This window comes from Nomascus leucogenys, unplaced genomic scaffold (assembly GCF_006542625.1).
Source record: "Nomascus leucogenys isolate Asia unplaced genomic scaffold, Asia_NLE_v1 001082F_55400_qpd_obj, whole genome shotgun sequence".
Taxonomy (NCBI): domain Eukaryota; kingdom Metazoa; phylum Chordata; class Mammalia; order Primates; family Hylobatidae; genus Nomascus; species Nomascus leucogenys.
The window spans coordinates 38,172-49,856 of record NW_022096352.1 but is presented as its reverse complement, the minus strand read 5'-3'; the positions used below and the strand labels follow the sequence as shown (position 1 = coordinate 49,856).

Sequence of the window (11,685 nt, the reverse complement as noted above, 5' to 3'; positions counted from 1 at the left end):
GGTATGGATGTACCACAGTTCTACCATTCGCTTATTGTAGGACATATTGATTATTTCCAGCTTTTGGCTATTACAAGTAAAGCTGCCACGAACAATTGTGGACAAGTTTCTGGATGGGCATACATTTTAACTTCTCTGAAGTGTAATTGTTGAATTGTGTGGTCATTGCACGTTTAGTTTTATAAGAAACTACCAAACTGCTTTCCAGAGTGGCTGTAAGATTTTACCTTCCCAGCAGCACTTAATGAGGTGTCCAGTTTCTCTGCATCCTTGTCACCATTTGGTGTTGTCACTATGTCTTTTATTTTAGCTATTTTAATAAGTGTGTAGTGATACCTCATCGTGGTCTTAATTTGCATCTAGTGAAGCAAATGAGTGTTGAACATCTTTTCATGTGCTTATTTGCTTATTTCCTCTTCAGTGAAATGTATGTTCACATCTTTTCATAATTTTCTAATTGGATTATTTGGTTTTTTTACCGTTGAGTTATTATTATTATTATTATTATTATCTTTAAGGCAGAGTCTCTCTCTGTTACCCAGGCTGGAGTGCAGTGGCATGATCTTGGCTCACTCCAACCTCTGCCTTCCAGGTTCAAGCGATTCTTGTGCCTCAGCCTCCCTCGTAGCTGGGATTACCGGCATGCATCAACATGCCTGTCTAACTTTTGTATTTTTAGTAGAGATGGGTTTTTGCCATGTTGCCCAGGCTGGTCTCAAACTCCTGGCCTCAAGGGATCTGCCCTCCATCCACCTCGATCTTTCAAAGTGCTGGGATTACACGACTGAGCCACCACACCCAGCCTATGGTTGAGTTTTGAGAGTACTATACATACCCATCATATATTCTGGATGTGAGTCCTTTCTTGGATATGTGGTTTGCAAACACTTTCTCCCAGTCCATCCTTTGTTTTTTCATCCTTTTAACAGGGTTTCTTGCAGAGCAAAAGTTTTAAATTGGATGAAATCTAATTTACTTTTTTTCCTTATGGATTATGCTTTTTGAACTGTTCACTGTGCCCTAGATCTCAGACGTTTCTCCTATGTTTTCTTGTAAAAGCTTTTTTTTTAGTTTTATGTTTCAGATTTAAACATATGATCCACTTGAGTTACTTTTTTGTATAAAGTTATGAAGATTAGTTCTTTTTTTTTTTTTTAGCCTATGGATATGCGACTGCTCCAGCACTATTTGTTAAACAGACGACGATCCTTCCTTCTTTTTGTCTCTTTGTAAAAAATCAGTGTGTGGCTATTTCTAGGTTCTCTGTTTTGTTCCAGTGATCTATGTGCCTATTCTTCTCCCAATACTACACAGTCTTAATTCCTGTAGCTACATAAGAAGTATTGAAATATGGTAGAGCCATTCCTCCTACCTTATTCTTCTTTTTCAAAAATTGTCTTAGCTATATAAATTTTTTTTTTATGTGGAGTCCCACTTGTGTCACCCAAGGTGGAGGGCAGTGGGGCGATCTTGGCTCACTGCAACCTCTGCCTCCCGGGTTCAAGGGATTCTCCTGTCTCAGCTTCCCGAATAGCTGGGCTTACAGGCGTGCACCTCCACACCCAGCTAATTTTTGTATTTTTAGTAGAGACAGGGATTCGCCCTGTTGGCAAGGCTGGTCTCGAACTCCTGACTTCAAGCAATCCGCCCATCTCCGCCTCCCAAAGTGCTGGGATTACAGGCGTGAGCCACCGTGTCCAGCCCAGCGTTGTCTTAGCTATTGACAATTTGTTACAGCAACAATAAAAAATGAATACATATAGAAACAGATAGTGAAAAAAAATAGTCAAGAAACAGACTAAGTTATGTGCAAAATTCAGCATGCATTTCCAAACACTGGGCAAAAGATGGGTTGTATAATAAATGATTGCTTGACAAGTGTCTATCCATTTGAAAAAATAAAGATTAAAATACTTACTTTAAACCACATAAAACAATAAATTCTAAAATTCAGTGACCTAAATGTGAAAACGTGAAGTCATAAAGAACTAGATGAAAATTTAGGAAAATACTACAGTGTAAGACATCTTGAGTTGGCATAGGCACTTCCTGACATTACACCAAGGCTATGAACAATGAATCTGACATACTTAAAGATGTAAAAATTAAAGTATCATTTAAGTGAAAAGACACCATAAACAACTGTGTATGTAAAAAGGCAAATTTGGGAGAAAATGGTGAAGCATCCGCAGTAAAAGTAACCATGTCTAATATGCAACAAAGCTTTTGCATATCATAAGAGAAATTGGAATAACCCAATGAAAAAATTCAGGCACGGCACTACTTCACCGTCTAGTAGAAAAGGATTACGAAATAGAAAGTGTGAAAGTAAAGTAATAAAGGAAATGGAGAATAGATCCCAGAAGTTTCACCGTTCATCCAATAGAAGTTCCAGACATACAGAATAGAAAGACTGGGCCGGGCGCAGTGGCTTACGCCTGTAATCCCAGCACTTCAGGAGGCCGAGGCAGGCAGATCACCTGAGGTCAGGAGTTCGAGACCAGCCTGTCCAACATGGCAAAACCCTGTCTCTACTAAAAATACAAAAATTAGCCCGGTGTGGTGGTGGGCATCTGAAATCCCAGCTACTTGGGAGGCTGAGGCAGGAGAATCAGTTGAACCTGGGAAGCGGAGGTTGCAGTGAGCTGAGGTCTTGCCACTGCACTACACCCTGGGTGACAGAGCAAAACTATGTCACAAAAATGAAAAAATATATATATATTAAGACTGGGGAGAAGGCAGCACTTGAAGAAATAATGTCCTAGAATTTTCTGAACTGAACAAACACACTTTGGGAGGCCGAGATGGGTGGATCGCTTGAGGTCAGGAGTTTGAGACCAGCCTGGCTAACATGGAGAAACCCCGTCTCTACTAAAAATACAAAAATTAGCTGGGTGTGGTGACGGGTACCTGAAATTCCAGCTACTTGGGAAGCTGAGACAGGAGAATCGCTTGAACACGGGAGGCAGAGATAGCAGTGAGCCGAGATCACCCCACTGCCCTCCAGCTTGGGCGACAAATGTGAGACTCCTTCTCAAAAAATGTATATGTGGCTAAGACAATTTTTGAAAAAGAAGAATAAGGTGGGAGGAAAGGCTCTACCATATTTCAGTACTTCTTATAGAGCTACAGGAATCAAGACTGTGTAGTACTGGGAGAAGAATAGACACATAGATCACTGGAACAAAATGGAGAACCTAGAAATAGCCCCACACTGATTTTTCCCAAGAGACAAAAAGAAGGAAGGATCGTCTGCTTAACAAATGGTGCTGGAGCAGTTGCATATCCATAGACAAAACAACAACAACAACAAACAAACAACAACAAACAACACCTGCTCTTCATATGTATATATATATAAAACTCGAGTGGATCATAGATTTTAAATCTAAAATATAACACGAAAAATACTTTTACAAGAAAGAGTAGGAGAAACGTCTGAGATCTAGGCATAGTGAACGGTTCAAAAAACATAATCCATAAGGAAAAAATAAATTAGATTTCATCCAATTTAAAACTTTTGCTCTGTAGAAACCATGTTGAAAGGATGAAGAAACAGGGTGTAAACTGGGAGAAAATGTTTGCAAACCACATATCCAACAGAGGACTCACATCCAGAATATATAATGGATATGTATAGTACTCTCAAAACTCAACCGTATGCCAGGCGTGGTGGCTCACACTTGTAATCCCAGCACTTTGGGAGGTCGAGGTGGACGGAGGGCAGATCCCTTGAGGCCAGGAGTTCGAGACCAGCCTGGGCAACATGGCAAAACCCATCTCTACTAAACATTCAAAAATTAGGCAAGATGGTTCACACCTGTAATCCCAGCTACGCGGGAGGCTGAGGCACGAGAATCGCTTGAACCTGGGAGGCAGAGGTTGGAGTGAGCCAAGATCATACCACTGCATTCCAGCCTCGGTAGCAGAGTGAGACTCTGTCTCAAAAACAAAACAAAACAAAACAACGGTAAAAAGAAACAAACAAATAATTCAATTAGGAAATTATGAAAATATATGAACATACATTTCACTGAAGAGGAAATAAGCAAATAAGCACATGAAAGGCTGTTCAACACTTATCTGCTTCACTAGATGCAAATTAAGACCACAATGAGGCATCACTACACACTTATTACAACAGCTAAAATAAAAGACATAGTGGCAATACGAAATGCTGGAAAGGATGCAGAGAAACTGGACATCTAGTAAAGTGCTGCTGGGAAGGTAAAATCTTACAGCCACTCTGGAAAGCAGTTTGGTAGTTTCTTATAAAACTAAACATGCAGTGACCATACAATTCATCAATTACACTTCAGAGAAATTAAAATTTATCCCCATCCAGAAACTTGTACATAATTGTTCATAGCAGCTTTACTTGTAATAGCCAACTAGCCAGATATAATCAATATGTCCTACAATAGGTGAATGGTCAAACTGTGGTACATCCATACCATGGAATACTACTCAGTAATAAAAATGAACCATTGGCCATGCGCGGTGGCTCACACTTGTAATCCCGGTATTTTGGGAAGCCGAGGCAGGCAGATCATGAGGTCAGGAGTTCGAGACCAGCCTGGATAATATGGTGAAACCCTGTCTCTACTAATAATACAAAAGTTAACTGGGCGTGGTGGCATGCACCTGTAGTCCCAGCTACTTGGGAGGCTGAGGCACAAGAATCACTTAAATCCGGGAGGCAGAGGTTGCAGTGAGCCAAAACCGCACCACTGCGCTCCAGCCTGGGTGACATAGTGAGACTCCATCTCAACAACAACAACAACAAAAATATGAACTATTGATACACAAATATTAATATCTTGGATGAATCTCCAGGGAATTATGCTGAGTGAAACAAGCCTCTAAAATGTTATATACTATGAAATTTCATTTGTACAGCATTGTAGAAAAGATAAAATTGTAGAAATGAAAAATAATAGATTAGTGGTTGTCAGGGGTTAGGGATGGTGGATGGGAGGAGAGTGAGTATTACTAAAAATGAGTAGCACAAGGGATGGCATTGTGGTGATGGAAATGGTCTGTACCTTTTTTTTTTTTTATTCCAAGACTGAGTCTCACTTTGTCACCCAGTCTGGAATGCAGTGGCGGGATCTCGGCTCACTGCAACCTCTGCCTCCCAGGTTTGAGCCATTCACCTGTCTCAGACTCCCATGTAGCTGAGTATACAGGCACGTGCCACCACGCTGGCTAATTTTTGTATTTTTATTAGAGACGGGGTTTCACCATCTTGGCAGACTGGTCTCCAACTCCTGACCTCAAGTGATCTGCCTACCTTGGCCTACCAATGTGCTGGGATTACAGGCGTGAACCACTGCACCTGGCCATGTTCTGTATCTTTTCTTTTTTTCTGAAATATAAGCTTTATTTTAAATTTAAAGAAATATTAAACTTTTTTTACAAATTATAATCAAGCACTCAAACAATTTAGGAATTTTAAACACTAATTCTTAATTGAAAATAATGACATCCATAGAATACATCCTGATGTTGGCCAACATGAAGTTTACTTAATATTAGTATTTTATATATGCTTAACCATTCATCCTTCCTAAAATTCAATGATAGCAATGATTTGACTTTATAAGGTGAAGCCTTTTATGTAATATGCTAGAGATAACTTTTTCAAATACAAAACATTTATACCAGCAAGGAAATTATGAAAGCATATATAAAGTATAGTGAAGGATGTGATTTAAAAGCTATCTGTATACATAGATGTGTTTCACCTTATAAAGTACATGTGCACATCAAAACACTTTCACTGAATATAGATGCCACTACATTCTCTTACTTATATTACAAAGCAAACGGCAGGTTCATAAACGTTCTTCTATTATGTATCAACTGAAAAAAAACATATATTCCAAGAAACAGTTTTGAAGACACATGGAGTGGAATGTGCCTACATTTAGAGCAGAGCTTTTACAGGACCACCTGTCTCCAGCCGGCTCCCAGGGACCACTGAAAACAGCTGCTACCCTCAGAACGATAAGATGGCCTTGTTAATGATTTCACTGGACTCTCAAATCTCATCCTCCTTGACCACCAGCAGAGGTGAAACCTGATGATGTCGCCATGGGTTGGCTTGGCCAGAAGTCCATAATCTCGAAGTCGTAGACACACCTTCCAAGCATCACAATCTTTGGTTTCGTTAATAACAATAATGTTTAATAATTCCTTTCCTCGCCGGGCACAGTGGCTCACGCCTCCCAACACTTTGGCAGGCCGAGGCAGCTGGATCACCTGAGGTCAGGAGTTCAAGATCAGCTTGATCAACATGGCAAAACTCCATCTCTACTAAAAATACAAAATTTAGCTGGGCATAGTGGTGCGTGCCTGTAATTCCAGCTACTCAGGAGGCTGAGGCAGGAGAATCACTTGAACCTGTGAGGTGGAGGTTGCAGTGAGCCGAGATTGCGCCATTACACTCCATCCTGGGCAACCAGAGTGAACCTCTGACTCAAATAAATAAATAAACGAATAAGTAATTATTTTCCTCTTACGGCAGTTACAACATCAGAAGGTAGCTTCATGGGTTCATTTCTCAAGAGAATACCCATTTTTTCTGTATTTTCAGCAAGGTTTTCTTCTTCTAAAACCTCAAGGGCTGCGATGGCCACTCGGCAGCCTAGTGGATTGCCACCGTATGTGGACTCATGTTCCCCTGGCTTAATGCTCAGCATTATGCCATCGTCCCACAGCACTTCAGACACAGAGTATCAGCTCCCAGAAAGGGCCTTTCCAAGGAGGACTATATCAGGTCTGACGTTTGCATGATCAACAGCCAGCCATCTACCAGTTCTGGCCAATCCTGACTGTATTTCGTCAGCAATATACAGATCCTGGTGCCTGGTGCGGAGCTCTCGCACTCCCATTAGGTAACCTGGATCTGGAACAACACCTGCTTCACCCTGAATTGGTTCTACCATGAATGCAGCTACATTTGGATTCTGAAAAGCACGCTCCAGTGCAGGCAGATCATTGCAGGGAATGACGTCGAAGCCCGGCATAAACGGTCCAAAACCATCGTAACTCGTCAGGTCTGTGGAACTGGAGATAGCAGACAACGTCCTACCCCAAAAGTTTCCAGCTGCGAAAATAACCTTTGCTTTGTACTTCTGAATGCCCTTCACGGTATAGCCCCACCTATGAGCTAGTTTACAGGCAGTCTCTCCAGCTTCCATTCCTGTATTCATAGGAAGAATTTTGTGGTAGTTGAAAAGTTTAGTAATATACTCCTCATATTCACCAAGTACGTTATTATAGAAAGCTCTAGAAGTTAAGGTCAATTTGTTCCCTTGACTCTTTAGCGCATTCACAATCTTGGGGTGACAATGCCCTTGGTTGACAGCACTGTAAGAACTCAGAAAGTCAAAATATTTTCTGCCTTTTACATCCCATAAGTAAATACATTTTCCTCTCTCCAGGGCTACAGGTAAAGGATGGTAATTGTGCGCACCACACTTAGATTCCCTTTCAAAAATGTAATCAGAGGTTGGAGGGCCTTGGACTGTTTTCTTTGGTTTTTTTGCTTGTTTGCTTGCTTTTTGTTTTGAGATGGAGTTTTGCTCTTGTTGCCCAGGCTGGAGTGCAATGGTGCAATCTCGGCTCACTGCAACCTCTGCCTCCCGGTTTCAAGCAATTCTCTTGCCTCAGCCTCCCAAGTAGCTGGGATTACAGGCATGTGCCACCGTGCCGGGCTAATTTTGTATTTTTAGTAGAGATGGGGTTTCTCCATGTTGGCCAGGCTGGTCTCAAACTCCCGACCTCAGGTGATCTGCCCACCTTGGCCTCCCAGATTGCTGGGATTACAGGTGTAAGCCACCAGGCCGGGTCTGGATTGTTTTTTTGTTGCAAAAGATGTAGCAGAAGCCACTGAAGAATGAGTTCCACAACTAAGTACAGCAAACCTCTGCAAAGGTGCTAGTTTAGAAAACATTGTGTCCTTCAAGTAGAAAAACCACACAGATCGACTATTTTTTTCTTCCCATGGTTCATACTAGAATACAGATTTTTAACCCAAGATCCAAGGATGATCTTCAGAGAGTCCAAAATCTCCTGACAGTGCCTGAGGACCACCTGGGACACATGCCATCTACAAAGCGCAGCCATGTCCTGTATCTTGATTACGGTGTTGGTTACAGGAGTCTACAAATGGGATAAAAAGGCATAGGACTATACACACTATTGTACCAATGTCAATTTCCTGATTTTGATATTGTACTATAGTATTTTTACACTACTATAATATAGAGGAAACTGAGTAAAGGGTATATGGGACATCTCTGTACTATTTTTGCAATTTCCCATAAATCTATACTATTCCCAAGTAAAAAGGGAAAAACAAACAATTTTTTTTGAGACAGGGTCTCGCCCTGTCATCCAGGCTGGAGTGCAGTGGGGCAATTATAGCTCACTGCAGCTTCAAACTCCTGGGCTCAAGCAATCCTCCTGCCTCAGCCTCCCAAGTAGCTAGGACTACAGGCACATGCCACATATCCAGCCATTTTTTTTTTTAGAGATGGGGTCTTACTATGTTGCCCAAGCTAAAAATACATTTCTTAATGAAAGATCAGGATGAGAAACAACAGGCTTATCTGAGTATCTGCACAATAACCAAAAACAACTTCTAGAAGTGAAAATGGTGATTTAAATAATTCATAAACATATTAAACTGCAGATTAGACACAAACAAAGAAATAATTAGTGAACTAAAATATAGCTCTGAGGAAAACACACAATTAGAGATAAAGAAACAGAAAATAGGCCGGGCATGGTGGCTCAAGCCTGTAATCCTAGCACTTTGGGAGGCCGAGGCGGGTGGATCACCTGAGGTCAGGTGTTTGAGACCAGCCTGACCAGCATGGTGAAACCCCATCTCTACTAAAAATACAAAACTTAGCCAGGCCTGGTGATGCATGCCTGTAATCCCAGCTACTCAGGAGGCTGAGGCATGAGAATTGCTTGAACCCGGAAGGCAGAGTTTGCAGTGACCCAGATTGTGTCATTGCACTCCACCCTGGACAAGAGTGAAACTCCGTGTCAAAAAAAAAAACAAAAAAGAAATGGAAAATATAAAGATATGGAGGATAGAATGAAAAGAGCTCACATATATTGAACACAAATTCTAGAAAGGGAGAATAGAAAGATTTATGGAGAACAATGTTCAAAGGAATAATGGCTGAGAATTTTCCAGCTTTGGTAAAAAGCACCAATGCTCCTTATGTGAGCTCACCCAGACCTATTACTTTATTATTTAAGGAATTATTTACTAAAACACATGCTGTTTTAATGTAGTTTAATTATAATCCAGTGTTCATTAAGATGATGTCATTTGCAAAAATACTGATTGGGAGCATTTGGAGATCATAAATTTGAAGTGGTACTAAAATACTAGGCCACATTAGAACATGTGGAAAAAGAAAAAGTAACAAAAATAAAGTTCTAGGCCACAATAACACAAACATTGAAAGAAGAGATGAGAGTTAAAGTAATCAAAGGACATTTGAAAATGGAAACTAAAGTTATCAATCGAATTTAAACCTTTTAATGTCAAGTAATGATGTTTAAAATGTTTAATGTTGCTAACACAAAGTAAATGGTGGAATAGAGAACTCCAAAAATCTATGCCTCTATAAAAATCAGTGAAAAAACTGGCAAAAACTGTCAGGATCAACTTTTTCAGAACTTTGAAAACTAACCGAAAGCTTATAACAAGCAGAGGAATGTTTAATCAAGAAAAACCAGCTGAGTGGCTCATGCCTGTAATCCAGCACTTCGGGAGGCCGAGGCAGGCAGATCACCTGAGGTCAGGAGTTCGAGACCAGCCTGGCCAACATGGTGAAACCCCATCTCTACTAAAAATACAAAAATTAGCCAGGCATGGTGGCGCGTGCCTGTAATCTCAGCTACTCAGGAGGCTGAGACACGAGAATTGCTTGAACTCGGGAAGTGGAGGTTGCAGTGAGCTGAGATGACACCACTGCACTCCAGCCTGGGCAACAGAGCAAGACTGTCAAAAAAAAAAAAAGAAAAAAGAAAAAGAAAGGAAGAAAAAGGAAGGAAAGGAAGGAAGGAAGGAAGGAAGGAAGGAAGGAAGGAGGAAGGAAGGAAGGAAGGAAGGAAGGAAGGAAGGAAGGAAGGAAGGAAGGAGAAAAACCAGCTGAATCTCCATAAGAACAGTAAGCTTTGTGGTATTTTAACTTACCCTCGTCCCATCTCCTGCTCCCAGCTTGGTGGTAGCCCTGAAGATAATGATCTGCATTCCCAGTACAGGTACCAGTACCAGAGAGAAAAGAATGGACCTTATTCACAAAGAATTACAGTTGTTTGTTTTGACTTGTCTGGTGGTTCCCTGGAAGAACCCACTTGAAAGCCTTGTCTTCATTTGACCTCACTCAAACTGACACTACAACCTGGGGTAGTGAATAGCAGTTGGGGCAAACAATACATCAACCGGCAAGCTTAAAAGGAAAGGCTGGAGGCCAGGCGCGGTGGCTCATGCCTGTAATCCCAGCACTTTGGGAGGCTGAAGCAGGTGGATCACGAGGTCAAGAGATCGAGACCATCCTGGCCAACATGGTCTCTACTAGACACCCCATCTCTACTAGAAATGCAAAAATTAGCTAGGTGTGGTGGTGTGCACCTGTAATCCTAGCCACTCAGGAGGCTGAGGCAGGAGAATTGCTTGAATCCAGGAGGCAGAGGTTGCAGTGAGCCGAGACAGCATCACTGCACTCCAGCCTGGTGACAGAGCGAGACTCTATCTCAAAAAAAAAAAAAAAGAAGAAGAAGGAAAGGCTGGAAAATGGGATATCTATTGGGGCTTGAATAACTCTAACACATGCCTGGGAATCTAGAAGGTCACACACATAGGCCCTGGGCTGCAGCTAGGCGAACGCCCACAGAAGAACCAAGTAGGCTTTAATCGCTCACCTCTGCAGACCTCGAGGCTCTGAGCAAGCAGGAAGAGAAAGATAAGGCAATGTTGTAAACTGCCAGGCTGAGTGCAGAAGGTATGTCCCAACACATACACAAATACCTTTGGCAAAGACTGGGAGACGTACTGGTTCCAGGCATTTAAAGAAATTTCTGTTCAATCATTAGTGGCCACTAAGCTAACCAAGAGACTTCAGTGGCCACAGAGGACAAGTAATGGAGACTACAGAATTTGTTCAGGAAAAAAACTAAACAAACTTGTGTTTTGAGACAGGCTCTTGATCTGTCTCTCAAGCTGGAGTACAGTGGCACTAACACAACTCACTACAGCCTTGATCTCCCAGGCTCAAGCAATCCTCCAGCATCAGCCTCTGAGTAGCTGGGACTATAGGCATGCGCCACCACACCAAGCTAATTTTATTTGTTTATTTATTTATTTATTTATTTTGAGATGGCATCTCACTCTGTCGCCCAGGCTGGAGTGCAGTGGCGCGATCTCGGCTCACTGCAAGCTCTGCCTCCCAGGTTCACACCATTCTCCTGTCTCAGCCTCCCGAGTACCTGGGACTACAGGGGCCCGCCACCACGCCTGGCTAATTTTTTTGTATTTTTAGTAGAGACGGGGTTTCACCGTGTTAGCCAGAATGGTCTCGATCTCCTGACCTTGTGATCCACCCGCCTCGGCCTCCCAAAGTGCTGGGATTACAGGCGTGAGCCACCGTGCCC

The 11,685-nt window shown here is 41.9% G+C and overlaps 1 pseudogene; it reads right to left on the bottom strand.

The window, feature by feature from the left end:
- Positions 1-6,001: 6,001 nt before the first annotated feature.
- LOC115833892 lies at positions 6,002-7,960 on the bottom strand (annotated as a pseudogene).
- Between the last annotated feature and the right edge of the window lie 3,725 nt (positions 7,961-11,685).